General features: G+C 44.3%; 1 protein-coding gene and 1 non-coding gene across 4 annotated transcripts in view; both read left to right on the plus strand.

Annotated features, from left to right (window-relative positions):
* Positions 1-14,876, plus strand: part of LOC139691415 (ciliary microtubule inner protein 2B-like) — a 135,355-nt gene that overhangs the window by 24,933 nt on the left and 95,546 nt on the right. The window lies entirely within an intron of this gene.
* LOC139691416 (U5 spliceosomal RNA) lies at positions 687-800 on the plus strand. The gene has a single exon (XR_011701592.1). It is a non-coding gene; the product is annotated as a U5 spliceosomal RNA (small nuclear RNA).

The following is a 14,876-nucleotide window of genomic DNA, read 5'->3' on the forward strand; positions in this document are numbered from 1 at the left end:
CTTGCGAATGTATCAGGATTGGACAACAACCTATTGAATGGAGTAAAAGCATCAAATATTTAGGAGTGGACATAGATGACAGAGTGAACTTCAAAATACATAGTAAACAGATACGAGATAAGGCGGCCGCTATAAGGTCGCAATTAGCACCGATTCTCAGACAAAACGCCGCACCTCAAGACATAAAAATACTAATATACTCGACGGTAATGAGACCAGTAGTGGCCTACGCAGCACCTGCGTGGATGGGACTAGTCAGTAGATCCCTGATGGATAAATTAAATAGCAACAGAAAGGAAGACGCTGAGGCTGGCTTTTGGTCTCCCCCCCCTGGGAAGAAAACGAGATGGTATACCCAAAAACAAACAGAAAATCTTTCAGAATTCTTACTGACAAAGTGTAAAATATTTGATAAATTAAAAGAAAACACTAATGGGGCTATGGCATACACCAAACAAATAAAAATAGGCCCCTATGACGAATATAAGAGACCAAATAATGTTACACTCCTGAACAATACGAAAAAAATAATTAAATAAATAAAAAGAGGGCAATAGAACGACGCTGGTGGTGCTCCAGGAAGATATGGGAACTAAATATTGTGACACAGAGCATAAGCCCAACTAGGCGACCTCTGAAAAATAAAGCCGCTTGAAAAAACGGCAAGGCATTTCGTCGTCGCTCAGGTAGACGAGGATACCTTCAATCGACAAAATCTTTCGCCTTTTACTAAAGATTTCCGTGGAGGCGTCCCTTATGCCTTAAAGACAATTTTTGACTTTGCCCAGCAATCGGGCTAAATATAGGGCAGCCACAAAGGCCTTTGAAGCCATTACGAATAGACTAAAGTAATAATGTGTTCAACTAACCTTCGACTAGACAGCCTTTGATTGGACAAGATATTTGCGAATACCAGCCAAATCAGCGGTTTACATTCAAAAGCGCAATTCTTTTGACCAAGAGTTGGCACTCGGGAGCCATTTGATCCATCCCCAGAGAAATGGACGGAGACAATAGAGAAATGCCACTGCCACTGAGTGTCTCCTCCTGGTCTACGTTTCTTTCACGAATTTAATTTCTCCGCAGTTTTCCAAAAATGGCGTTGCCTTAAAAACTGCGGACAAAACCTAAACACTCCATGCACCCCACCTGAGAAACTACCAATCATCATGTGCACAATGCATCGTATTATGGAGATGATTTTTGGCAACCTCTCAGGAAAGGTGCACAGAATGTTTAAATCCCCTCCGCTGTCCTTGAAGCAACGCCATCCCTAGAAGACAAAAGAATCGAATTAAGTATTGTAATTTGTAATACACGTAGCATTTGAGCCAATTAATAGGTAACCACATTAATTTAATAGGAAATATCGTCGTTAATTATGCGATCACTTTATGGAAATGCAGATAAGCCACATTGGCCAAATACACATTCGAACACGAAAACCCGCCACATGGCGAATAAATATTCATTCGCATGGAAATAGATACAAGGAAAAGGGATAGGAACACATCTGCTTAATACCCATCAAGCCGCCGCAAGGGCGTGTGGCGGGGGGTGTTAGGGCACCCCCCGTAATTAAGAAAAAAACTGCACGCAAAAGCTACAAATTTACACAGTCAACAAACAAAATTGGTATAAATTCATGCAAAAACTCTTACACCCCACACACATGCAAGCACACAAACTACCAACTAACATACCTGTACACATGCACCTACAAATACACCTGATATCTTTGCAAAGTTTCATTTTCTTCCAACTTGCAAATGAAATGTTTTTAATATTTCTAAAGTGACTTTGGTTTTTTTTACTATTATGATTTCTGATTGATTGGGGAAAGATCTAATTCTTTTTGTCAAATTTTCTCCCAAGGATGCCAAATACTGGCGGCATATTCTGAATGAGGTCTAAATAGAGCAAAATAACACCTCTCTTTAACTTTCTTATCATATTTACCCACGATCCGTAAGTGTAGCGTCTATCGGTAGGGCCTGTCTAGCGTCGACAGACCCTACCGTTTAGCTATGTAGGCCAGTAATTCGAAATCATTTCATTGAAATAATATACAAGGTTTGTATGTAGTATCGGCAACAATTTTTTCCCGCCGTGTTAGCGTGAAGTGCTGAATTCAGACCGTCTGTTAATTGTTCGCATGAATCGCAGATCGTATTATTGTCGTGGACAGTGACAGTGCACTCGCCATTATATTACTGAAAATTTAGCGATGCGAAAGATCTGCGCTAAACTCGTCCCGAAGGTCTTTGGACAGACGTCCAAGAGCAGAGTCGAGTGTCTACTTATCGCAGACCTTCTGCAACGACACCGCGACGATTCCCCAACCACCTTTCAGTCCCTGCTTGCCCCCAGCAGACTATTGCCTATTTCCAAAAGTGAAATCCTCCCTCTCTCAAAGGGCATCACCATGGGAACCTTAGTAAAACCGTCAAAGAAGCTTGCACGCGTACCCTTAAGAGTACCCTTATCCGGAATCCACCTATCAGGGAGTCCACCAGGCATTGTAACAATATCTCAAATAAAACTATATTTCCGAAACTTTTCCCGATACCTTGCATACGAGAAATTTTAATAATTATTATAGATAATATAATTTCACAGTCACGGTTTTATGCACGGGCAAGGAGTGTCGGGGTTCGCCGCCATCGTGGTGAAGACGCAGAATTAAATTCCGGGTGTGTGCAGTGGGTTGAAGTGGGGGGAGGGGATTGAAGAGCGGTGGTGGGGGGGGTGGGAGCGGTGACGTCGCTAAATGGCCGAGAAGCAGCTCGTGGTGACGCGAGGAGGGAAGAGAAATGGGAGTTGGTCGCTAATGGCAGGGGAACACACCGAGGTGCGCACAGGGGCCGCTCTCCGGGGCGGGTTGCTTGCGTCGTGGGGCGCTTGGCGGTGTCATGCGTTTTGGGGGCGAAGGAGGGGCCCGAAAAGGGGGGGGGCGGTGCAAACGTTCTTTCACAACAATACGAATGTTCAACGCCAACGACACCGGATGAGCACCATTGGTCCTGCTGACTCCATTCCCCTGTTGGTGTATTGAGCACACTGGTCGAACTCAATTGAATTTTCGTGCAAATGCAATAATGATTCATACTCCTCCCTTCCCCACACCTCTCCTCCCCCTTCCGATCCCCAACGAGCCATGTCCTACGCCTACAAGGAAACCTATGTTAGTGCCGTAAACTTGTGCAAGTCGAATCGCAGAATTTGTTTCTTATCGCAATAAAGCAAATCCACAAGACCACCATTGACTCAATTTAGTTCAAATCACACAAACAAACGTCGTTTGTATCAAAATAATCCCTTTGTGTGTACCCAACTGTGCTAAAGATGATGCAGTATTTACTATGATTTGAAGAAATTTTTTTTTTCCTTGAATGTCCGACCATACATCAGTAGCCGAGCAACAATGTCATCAACGATCGCAAAAATCTTTGCCCGCAAGTATTTCTTTCACCTTGGAAACAAGCAGTTGCCACTTAGGATATGATCGAGTGGTTCGTGGGCGTACGTTAAATGAGAAAAAAATCGGATCCATTCGTAGGAATTGGTGCCACGGTAACGCAGGTCTCTCAAGCACGCGATGAAACTGCCTTGGCGTGACCGCACTCCCTTCCCGATCGCGTCCTTCCAATTAAGTTCCCTCGTTCGCCCGATGGCCGGCCACCTGTTATGGTGCCCCCACGCCGCGGGAAGTCGGCCATCGAAATCCCCACGACAACGCGGGTGACACGACCGCGCAGGACACCAACTATCGCCCGTACTAGAATCCCTTCCCGCGTGGGAAGGAAAACTGCTTCGTTGCCCGCATTACGCTCCTGCCTCAGAACCCACGCGGTGAGCGCGTGACTCGTGCACACCAACAAATAGAATTCATGCCAATTTTTATCAAAAGTTCTTGTAAAATCACTGTCCACTTCCTCTCCAAGTCTTCGCAAAATCTGGAGAATCCATCGTGCCAAAGATTTCTTCATGTTTGAAATAACCTCTTGATTTGAATTGATTAGTCTGAACGACACATTTGAGCATACTAGAAATTTTCCCTTAAATTTCTTCACCGTTAAATTTCAAGAAACTGTGGGAGATGCCGCGAAATTTCAATTTAAGAGGACGCCTCGATAGATTCACTGGCTAAGGCATTCGGCCGGACATCGATCGAGGGATCCGAGTTCGCATCCCGGTCAAGGCGAATGATTTTTACTCTCTGAAATTGTTGCATTCTTCATTGATGATTCCCAACGACCGAGGACCCTTAACTCTGGACCAAAAATAAATGTCCAAGTCCTTGAATATTGCTCATGCATCCCCTTCTAAAGACAATACATCCGTGTACTCATTTATCTCTGGTATTCATTAAAAACGTTGTGATTTACCCAGTTTGTACAAAAAGTAAAGGGAGTAGTTTCGAAAAAATAGATTTATTTCGCTGGATATAGCTGCAATGCCTCAATATTCTTCAAAGTACTTCTCTTGAGCATCGACAAACCTTTGCCAGAGCGGCTTTTCCACGCCTTGAAGGCTCCCTGGTTGGCGGATTCCGGAAGGTCGTTAAGGGTACGCGTGCAAGTTTGTATGACGGTGCTTAGGGTCCCACGGTGGCGTCCTTTGAGGGAGGATTTCACTTTCGAGAAATACTCTGCTGGTGCCATGCCGGGGATGTAAGGGGGTTGGGGAATCGTCGCAATGCCGTTTTTAGTCTGGTAGTCGGTTACCTTGGAGTAGGTGCGACTAGATGCGTTCGGGACGAGTTTAGCGCAGATTTTCGCATCGCCAAACTGTCAGTGATAATGATGTGCACCGTCACTGTCTTCATCTACATCTACTTAATACCCCGCAAGCCGCCGCAAGGGCGTGTGGCGGGGGTGTTAGGGTGGTGTTAGGGTGGATAGGGAGGATTACGGGTGGTGTTAGGACACCACCCGTAATTTAGAAAAGAAAAAGAAAAAAAAACCGCATGCAATAACCACAAAATCATATATCCACAGAAAAAAAACATGGCATACATCCATGCATGAACACTTACACCCCAAACACATACAAACACTCAAACTACCAACTAACATACACATGCTCCTGAAAGTATACCTAACAGCTTTGCAGTGTTTAACTTTGCTCCGACTTGTAAATTCAACGTTTTTAATATTTCTAAAGTGACTTCGGTTTCTTGCTATTATCATTTCTGATTGTTCGGGGAAAGAATGAGTATTTGTACCTATCTGTCCTGGAATCTATCTCCCTTAGTTTATCTTTGTGGTCTGATCTACCTAAGTAGTGTGGGGCCATTATAATTCCTTCAGTGTCATAGTTAAACTCGTCTTATCAATGTTAATACGATCTACGATCGTATTAACATTGATACGTGCGTACACTTAACCAACCCAGTCTGAATTCATCACTTCACGCAATGCACGTCAGGAACAAATTGTTACCGATACTTTTTATACAAACCTCGTACACAGGTACAGTCCTCTTAATATTTAAACTTGCATGTAGATTTGAGGAACGGGAACCAGACGGAATGACGACTCTCTTCACTTCTGTTCGTGCGACACATTGGAGTGAGAATTAAACTTCCACATATGTGTAGCGATGAATTAGTGGAATAGGAGTAATTCTCTCTCAAATGACTACCGCATCTAAAATACCGAAATTGGCCTGTTTAAATACACGTAATCCTTACACACGACCTCTCTTGGGTGAAACACATGCGGGGAATACGAGTGATCGTACTTGTACGTGGACAAGGTGGCATGAAATTTGGATTTATTAGAAGAGTACATACAGGGTTCGTCCGGAAAATAAGTGTACTGAGCTCAGGAAAAAACATTTATTACACTTTTACATATCTTAAGCTAATATTCCTCAAAATAGGACCCTTGTGAGTCGATACACTTGTTCCAGCGGCGTTCCCTTTCCTGGAACGCTCCCGCGAAGGCATCATCGGGAACCTCTCGAAGACACGTCGTCACGGCCTCTTTGACGGCGTCCAAAGTCCCGTATCGCGTTCCTTTCAAACTCCTCTTTATCTTCGGGAACAGAAAGAAGTCCGGTGGTGCCAAGTCCGGGCTGTAGGGCGAGTGCGGCAGCGTTGCCACGCCGTGCTTGGCCAAGAAGTCCGACACGACAAGCGCGGTGTGAGACGGCGCATTGTCGTGATGCAGCCGCCAGATGTTTTTGATCGCTGGCCGGACGCGGGCGACTCGTTTTCGAAGCCTCTCGAGCACTTGGACGTAAAATGCAGCATTTACAGTTTGTCGTTCAGGTACAAATTCGTAGTGGACGACTCCCCTTTTGTCAAAAAAAAAAATAAATAAAAAATCAGTACACTTATTTTCCGGACGAACCCTGTATATGGGGAGTGAGTCAAGAGAGGTAAAGAGCGACGTACGTAGTTAGGAATCATATTAAATACGGTACGGGTTTTTACGCCACGCCAGCTGCAAGTAAGGATATCATCAGCTGCAACTAATACCCTGACCACCCAGTGGATAAACCCGCAAAGACTTCACCGCAATAGCACGCCGGGGAAACACCGAATCTTCGTTTATCATTCAGACTGTACCGCTAGAATTTGGGATCGGTTTAGTTGCCGGATTAGATCGTGCGCAGCGAGTGGAAACTAGATTTGTAAAACGTTGTTACGATATGCGTAGTGGCGTATCTATATCATCAGAGGAATTAGGTTGCGAAACACTCGCGGAACGAAGGTTAGCTTACGAAATGAATCTCTTGCATGTATTTGAGCGGGTCTCTTCGGACATGATTTTGAAAATGTAATAAAATTGTACGACGTTATGAAAGATCATGACGATAAGAATAGAGAGTACACGTTTATAACCGACTGAAGTTATTTTTCCGGGCGAGCGAGATTGCATCAGAATAACAGCAACTGGCTGCGCTAGGAGGGAAAAATATTTTTTTTTTAAAATCTAAGTAGCTTAGAATTTTATCTCTGTTTCACTTAACTCATATTTAATTATCCTTCTTGTCACTAGTGACTCCCCTCGCAAAAGTGGAGAAGTATTGAAGTAGTGTGTGTGTAACTATGGTTAGCACGCATACTATACTTTAAATCTATTCCTGACGACGAAAATGACCTCAGAAGTCTCCCCTAATAACTGCCACAATTACTGCCAGATTTAATGTTTTCATTTATTAAGGGTTGGAACAAGGTCACTAGACTCGGGCATTTCGCTATAAACACCAAGGTCAAAAATAGTGGTGCCGAACGCGAGAAATCGAACTATATCTCGATGTAGAGGTACCGGGATCCACCCCTCGCATATGATATGCGATACCTGAGCTTCGCCGCGGATTTGAACTAAACACTCTATTTCAAAATCCTGTTCTCTTCGCCGTGCACAGCCACCGTAAACCAGTCAGCCATCCTTTTTTAATGTCGCCGAGGCGAAATCCCGCTGGGAGACTGAACAGACCCGGCGAGGTCTACGTCGTATTGGCATACGCAATCTACATAGTCCAATGATTAAACTCGAATTGAAAAATAAAACTCGTTGTCAGAAGAAAAATAATTAAAGGGCAAAAACAGCACTTCTCAATAGCAAGAGGAAATATATAATAGGTTATACAAACCTACGGCTGGTCACAAACGAATCAGCTACCGGATAATAATAGAGGAAATCTACCGCTTGATTTAATATTCCATCGCCATTTTCCGACCTGATTTTCCCCAGTTCCCGTCTTGCACACGCCCCTTCGATTGACCCGCCTCCCGATCCCGTCGGAGAACTCCCGTCCCGTAGCCCGTCCACGCCTCTTCCTCTTCTCGAGACGACAGATAGGGACACGAGGGTCCACCACATGACGATGGAGGCACCGGTCGAATGTCCATGGAAACCGGGGATTACGGCCTCTGACCCTTGCTCCAAAATGGCCGACTAAACTTTGGAGGACGATGGCATAAGAAGCATACGTCCAAGGAAACAACTTTTATTCGGACGTACACGTACGCTTCAGGTGGCCGAACAAACCATTCTACGCATTGTACAATAATCCGAAACAATCGTTAGACCGTCCGGGTTGCGGATATACCACGACAGCAATTGACGTGACTCACTTCGCCATATCCATAAGCATGACTCACGAAGGAGCGAGAGGATTTAAAACCGTTGAGAGCATCAATAAAAAACTTAGCCATTAACATTACCACAATCGTAATCAACAAACAATGCTCTGGCTACTAAGAAAACAGAACGCGTCAGTTATTAACATTGGCAGTAGCCATAGCTAAAGGAAATAGACAGGAATCCGCTGATATTCCTGCAGAAGAATAACTGTCGATTATATTATATATTCAAAAACTCCTAGACAAGATATCGCAATCGATATTCGTTCTCTCAGTCTGACAAGAGCTTAAATTTTCCTTTGAATAATTTTAAGGCAATAACAACTTTAAAACACGAAATAGTAACCACCTGAAAACCCAACAAATTACTCATTTTTTAGAGGAATCCAGGATTAAGTAATACAAGATTTGTATAAAAAGTATCGGTAACGATCTTTTCCTGACGTGTTTACGTGAAATTCTGAATTAAGACCTTCGAGCGACAATTCCCCAACAGCCTTACAGTCCCGACTTGGCACCAGCACACTATTTCCAATTCCCAAAAGTGAACCCCTCTCTCAAAGGGCACCACCACTATGTGCCGTCAAAGAAGCTGGCACGCGTACCCTCGACGAGGCATTTTAGCATTATTTGAAATAATACCCTTAAGAGTTCCCTTATCCGGAATTCGCCCACCAGGGAGCCTTCGAGTCGAGGAGAAGCCACTTGTAAAAAGTTGCCGACGCTCCAGGGATGTAATTTGAAGTATTTTGAGGCATTGGAGCAATACCTGATAAATAAACGTATTATTCGAGATTTTTCAATAAAAATTTTCCCGATACTTTTTATACAAACCATGCCGATGAATAAAGTAATTTTGCTAGCAGAATTAACATAATTAAATTCGTTTATAAAATTAGCCTCGTACCGTGATCCTGAGATATAATATTAAGGTATTTTTACTTCCAATTCAGTGAAGGGAACTCGATGCTAGGCAATTATTTTATTTCCCATTTCTCCCCTTAAAGGACTGACTTTCCCTAAAATGTATCTTAACGAGTATGTAGTACGTTCATACTTCAGGGCTCAAGAACTTACTATTACTAGTCATAGTAAACCAGTGTCCCACGTTAATGTACCCGTGGAGTAGATTGTTCACGATGCAGCGGTGAGGAGGGAGCCCTTAGGTGCGGAGACGTTAGAGAAGGGCAGAAAAACTCGAGAGCGACCGGAAGAATATCGGTCCGAGCACGAATCCGATTCTCGTCCGTGCCCCCTCCCGCCAAACCACTGTGCCGCGTCCTCACTTATTCACTCGGGAGGGCTAACCTTCGGCATGGAAATCACGCCCCCTCCCCCCTAACACTCGCGCGAAGTAGATCGTGCATGCGTGCGGCAGTGGCACTTGGTGGCGACGGCGAAAAAACAGCAGCGGCGTGTCGGCCGCGACCTTGCGGGGGGGTCACCGTGGAGAGAGGCCCCTCCTCCTCACTCGAGTCTCCCACGGGTGTGAAGTGGATTTGAGGCGCCGGTTAGAGTGGGGGTGTGGCCGCGGGCGTTCGTCCTTATAACGCGGAGTGAATTGAATTTCGCAATCGACCGCGAAGGAAACAAAAATGTTTCGCGGTGGAGATCCCCTTCGCTCGAGAAGGAGAGTAAATAAGGCGAGACTGCGAAACTCAGACCGTCGTCTCCCACCGCGGACGGATGGATATCCAATTCCTGCGAGCCCTCAGCCGCCGTGCCTCCTCGGAGAAAGCCACTCCGTCCCCCGGAGTGCCGGGATGGGGGAGAGGGATCCGCTTACTCCTCGCGGGGGGACCACGAGGATGGGGGTCAATTAATTAGCACAGCGACAGTATCAGTTCGGAGGACGTCGGTCGACCCCTTCGATTGTGGGCGGGCGGGCGGGGTTGGAGATGGTGTCCTTCCGCGGGCAGGGCCGCCGCTTGCGAGGGCAGGGCCTGTCGCCCCTCTCCCGGCAGGACATCATCCGGTCGCCGACGCCCCAGAGGTGTGCCCTCGTCCACTGACGCCGCACGGAAATGAGACCCTCGTGTCAATCCGTCCTGTGCCCCGCTCGTTATTTTATCGGGAGCAATGCTTCGTCGAAAAAATCGGTGGTGAAGGGTCGAGTTTGTCCTCCGCAGAGCATGATAAATTCCTCGAGTCGATATTCTCTAAATTGCAAAGTTACAAAACCCATAGAACAGCGATTGGCGAATCCCAATCGACTTCATGTAAAACCAAAATGGTCGTTCTCGACAAACAGTTCCTCTCTCCCATTTTTTTTACGTATTTGTTATCAGGAATCAAAGAGGGGCTAGATTTCCACATTCATAGCAAACAGGAAAATGCCGACAAATTCATAAAAGCCACGCATGCAGTCGAAAAATGACGGCCTTCAATTTTCTAATGAGTCGACTGCTTACGGTACCCCAAAACAAAAACCCGGTACAACAACGAGCTAAAATGCATCAAATGCGTCGCCAAAATCAACGTATATCAACACCACATTTTAGACAAAATGTTAGACAACATAAAAGAATAAACTCAATAATAAATACGTAACGCTTACACCACAACTTAACTCTCATAAAAATAAATTAATTGCGGATCCCTACTCCCCCCCCACCCTCTCCAAAAAGTGTCCAAGAAAGTCGACGCAAACTCCACGCATGTAAACCCGAACACACTTGAGAACCTCTTGGGAAACCCCGGAGAATAAACTCCCGTGCTAGAAAAATCAAGGAACTACGAGATCAAATGCACCACTTTCCAACGCACGCACTATGAAGGACAAACTAGACTAGACTAACCCGATCATCGGGTCCAGAGAGCACCTAGCTCATTACCAAAACGGTCGTCGGTCAGCTGTTGCCAAACACATACGTGAATATGAAACAGGCCGCGTCGTCACACTGAAAAGATTTAACTTTAAACAAACAGACGGATGACTTCAAATGAGACGCCACCGAAAGCGTAGACATGCGACAAGAAAACATTATGAACAACGACGCTGGCATCATAAACAGTACACTAATACAATTGGCAAAAGACTTTGAACGAGCCTAAATTCAAAATACATCAACGGACACTTCCAACAATGGAGCCCATCATCCCAACAATTTCCATTGCTCACTTGACAACGAACAGTACTACGGTACTGACTTGTCTTCTCGCTCCGTCAAGCCCTGACCTCTCCCCGTTGATGGCCACCGGCTGATCGAAATAACGCTGTTGGAGTCTTCTAAAGTTTTCCTACTATTGGTCATAGGAATTTACTTCACTACTCAAACAGTCACTGACTAAATACTCTGCAATTGGATGCCCTTAATACATTGACCACGTTACATGTGAAGCGATTTACTGGAAACTTAATTATGCATATTAATTTAGACATATTTTAAAATGTTAAAAGTCGACGTTAACGTTCAACCTATCAGAATCACCAAAAGATTTTGCCGTCCGATTTCAGTTCTTATTCAAGCCACCCTTGAAATATACTTCCTTCCATGTTGTTGGCACAAAATTTGTATTCAAATACATTACGCAAATCGCTAAATACTTCTTTCCCGATTTCTGAATTCGATCCTCTTCCAAGTTAAAGTCTTTTTAAGTCCTTAGAGTGCGTCTCCTTCAAAAAGAACGCTTGCATCAATGCTTCAGGTCTCACGAGAGCCTCTGGGAAGAAGTCCTCGGAGATTTTCCTCCCGGGCGAAGACATTGCAGGCTCAAAATGCTTAAATTGTTTCCTCCTGTTGCAGAAACACAAATGCAAATCGGTCATGATGTAGACACTTGGAGTTGGTTCATGAAAAGTCACACCCTTCTTTGACGACGTCTACATTGATGACAGACGCTATTTATTTTTATTAGCCAAAAGAGTTATAAAAAATACTAAACTGACATACTACTTCAAAGAGAACATCCGCTATGCATTATTATTATCCAAAATATTAGAGAAATATTAGGCTGGGAATCACTCACGGATCGAAGGCTAAGTTACAGATTAAAGCTCTTGCATAAATTGGAAGGAGGTCTCTTTAGCAGTGATGCTGAAAATTTGTAATTACCCCCATTGTATTACGTAGGAGACATGACTTCATTATAAAATTAGAGGGATTAAGTGTTGAAAAAAATATATCCAAGAAGTTCTTTTGCCCAAGAACGATAAGAGATAGGAATAATGTTGTCTGACCGCGATTGGAGGAAAAAGTATTTTGTGTCAAAAGTGGTATGATGTGTGATCACCCTCTGCCAAACACCCGATTAATATCAAGGTGTTTGTCTATTCACTGATAGTCGTAGCACGTCATTATTAAATTTATGTTTTTCCTATGACGGAGATCACCTGCAAAATATATCCTCGGATTGCCCTGCCAACGCATCCAATCGCCTCATCCAATAACCCGATAGCCGCTTTAAGTGCCACAATCCATGGTTGTTGTGCCATGTCAAACTATGGCTGGAGGGGGATATTCAACTGCTTGCCTTTCATTATTATAATTCCGTATCTACCCAAGTAAACAAACCGATTTGACATTACAGATTGGAGAATGCTTTGGGAAAACGGGCGGGCATGCTTTCTTCCTCCCCGGACAATATATTTATATTTTTTAACGTGTCCACCACTCAAAATTCAACGTGATTAGAAATTTCACTCGCGAAAATACAATAATAATGTAATGTTGCAAAACAGGCCACGTTAGCCACGACTCGAAGAGAGTCTTAGGGCATCTACGTTGTGTTTAATAAGAGGACGTTCTCAGAATGTAGAACTCGCGAGAAGTCGACGAGGAAACTTCGGCGCTCTTTTGGATGATACCCTAAGAAGGGAGTGGACAGGATAGAGTCCATGCAGCGTCCTTTCTCACGCCCAAAGCCACAATCAGAGCGCAATGACTTCGCCCGAATCTCATATCGTAAATCTTCAATTAATACCTGTTGTTTTCCATTTAGAATTGCTCAAATGGAGAGGTGTGATTGGAGAGAAGGATTGTCGGTTTGGGAGAGGGATATACGCACTTCCGCAGATGAAAAGTGGACGGTGTAAGGGAAAGGAAAGGGCGGATCGATCCCCGAGGCTCCCACGGGGCGAAGAGGAGGAAGGGGTGGGTGGGTCTAGGAGGGGGGCGGGGAGCAGAAGACCCTCCTCCCGCCTACGCGCGGGCGATGCACGCGCGCACGCCTCGCCGATCCTGGCACCCTCCCATTTTTTCGTTTATCTCTTACGTACACCTTGCGAGGGATATCCCAAGAGTAACTTCTGTTTTCGTGAAGCGGGGAATTCGAGTGGAGGGAGCCGAATGGTCGCATTATCGACGTACACACACACACACACACCAGGGCAGTACGCCTCGAGCTGCAGTGGTTAGAAAGTTGCTCCGTTTGTTTGTTTACAGTGCCGAGTCAAATGGACAATACAATTAGAAATCACGCCAAACGCAAGTAATAAGGTTTTCACTGATGACTGCTTCACGGCTGCTGACATTCGACATTTAAATTGTATGCTCTGTACGGACCGAATGCGATGAGTGGCAAGAGTTGTTCGTCAGTGATGTCGTTCGCTTAAGAGTGTTAACATAAACGTCCATTATGATGACAGATGTGGCCACCCGTCTTAAGGTAAACGATGAACTGCGGCTGAAAATTGACGAAAGGTTCTTAAACTACCGGAGTTTTACTATATCTGAAATCTTTCGAAAGTTTTCCACAGATTTCTACGAATCCGTTGCATGGAAACACGACTGAAAAGTTAAGCTGCAAGATTTTTTTTTCCTCGTCTCGACGAGGAACTTGAAGATGCCGTCAACGGTTGGCTGTGATCTCAGACAACAGAGTTTTATACCGAAGGAATTTGAAAACTAGTTTAGAAATATAAAAAAATATTTAAATCTGTTTGGTGAATATCCATAAAACAGTAGAGATATGTAGTTTACAGATAAAAATAATCAATAATCTGTATCTATTTAGGTGTATTTTTTGTAGCATGACGAAGGTTACTTTCTGGACAACCCTCGTATTTCCCCGCTCGCACTCCCATTACATTCGAATTGAGTTTCTTTATGCATCCAGTGGAGCTCGTTGCAGTTCATGCTGATAAATGAAATGAATTATGGGATTCCTACGACTTTTTTTATTTTGCGTAGATAAACAACAGTTTCTCTTCGCTTTTACAGAGGGCTTCCCGAGCAAGAATGCTAAACACTAAGAGTATGGACAATGAATTTACGTCCGTTCTTTTGACGCTTATCATGCACAGGCGAAACATGCAGTGAGGCGAACGTAAATGTTACTACCTACGCAAAATACAAAATCGTATAGAACCCAGAGTTCATTTCATTTTCGCTTTGGTCTATGTTTTGTAGTAAGGCTTTCGAAACGATATATGGCGCGGGAAATAGAGATGTGAGATTATTCCGAATCATTTTTTAGCAGCAGTGTTATTATCCGAGTCCTGGACAGTGGAATGATTTATTTGATTCCACCTAGATAAGAAAAATTCTTTCGCAAGTTCCAAGAAACTGCGGGAGATCCCACGACAGTAACTTTCAACGGAATCATCCGCTGCATGTGCATTACAATGCAACTATTTAAGAGAGTAAAAATCATTCGCCTTGACCGCGATTCGAACCCGGATCCCTTGATCCCCGACCGAGTGCTTACGGGTACCGAGACGTCCTCTTAAACTCCCGAGATTTTGGGGGCTTTTTCTCAAGTGAAATTAATATTTAAAATAGAATATCTTTGTAAAACGTAATTGATGGATGTAGTACGCGACCGAAAGAGATGT

Source organism: Hetaerina americana, unplaced genomic scaffold, assembly GCF_022747635.1.
Source record: "Hetaerina americana unplaced genomic scaffold, ioHetAmer1.1.p SCAF_34, whole genome shotgun sequence".
NCBI classification, from domain to species: domain Eukaryota; kingdom Metazoa; phylum Arthropoda; class Insecta; order Odonata; family Calopterygidae; genus Hetaerina; species Hetaerina americana.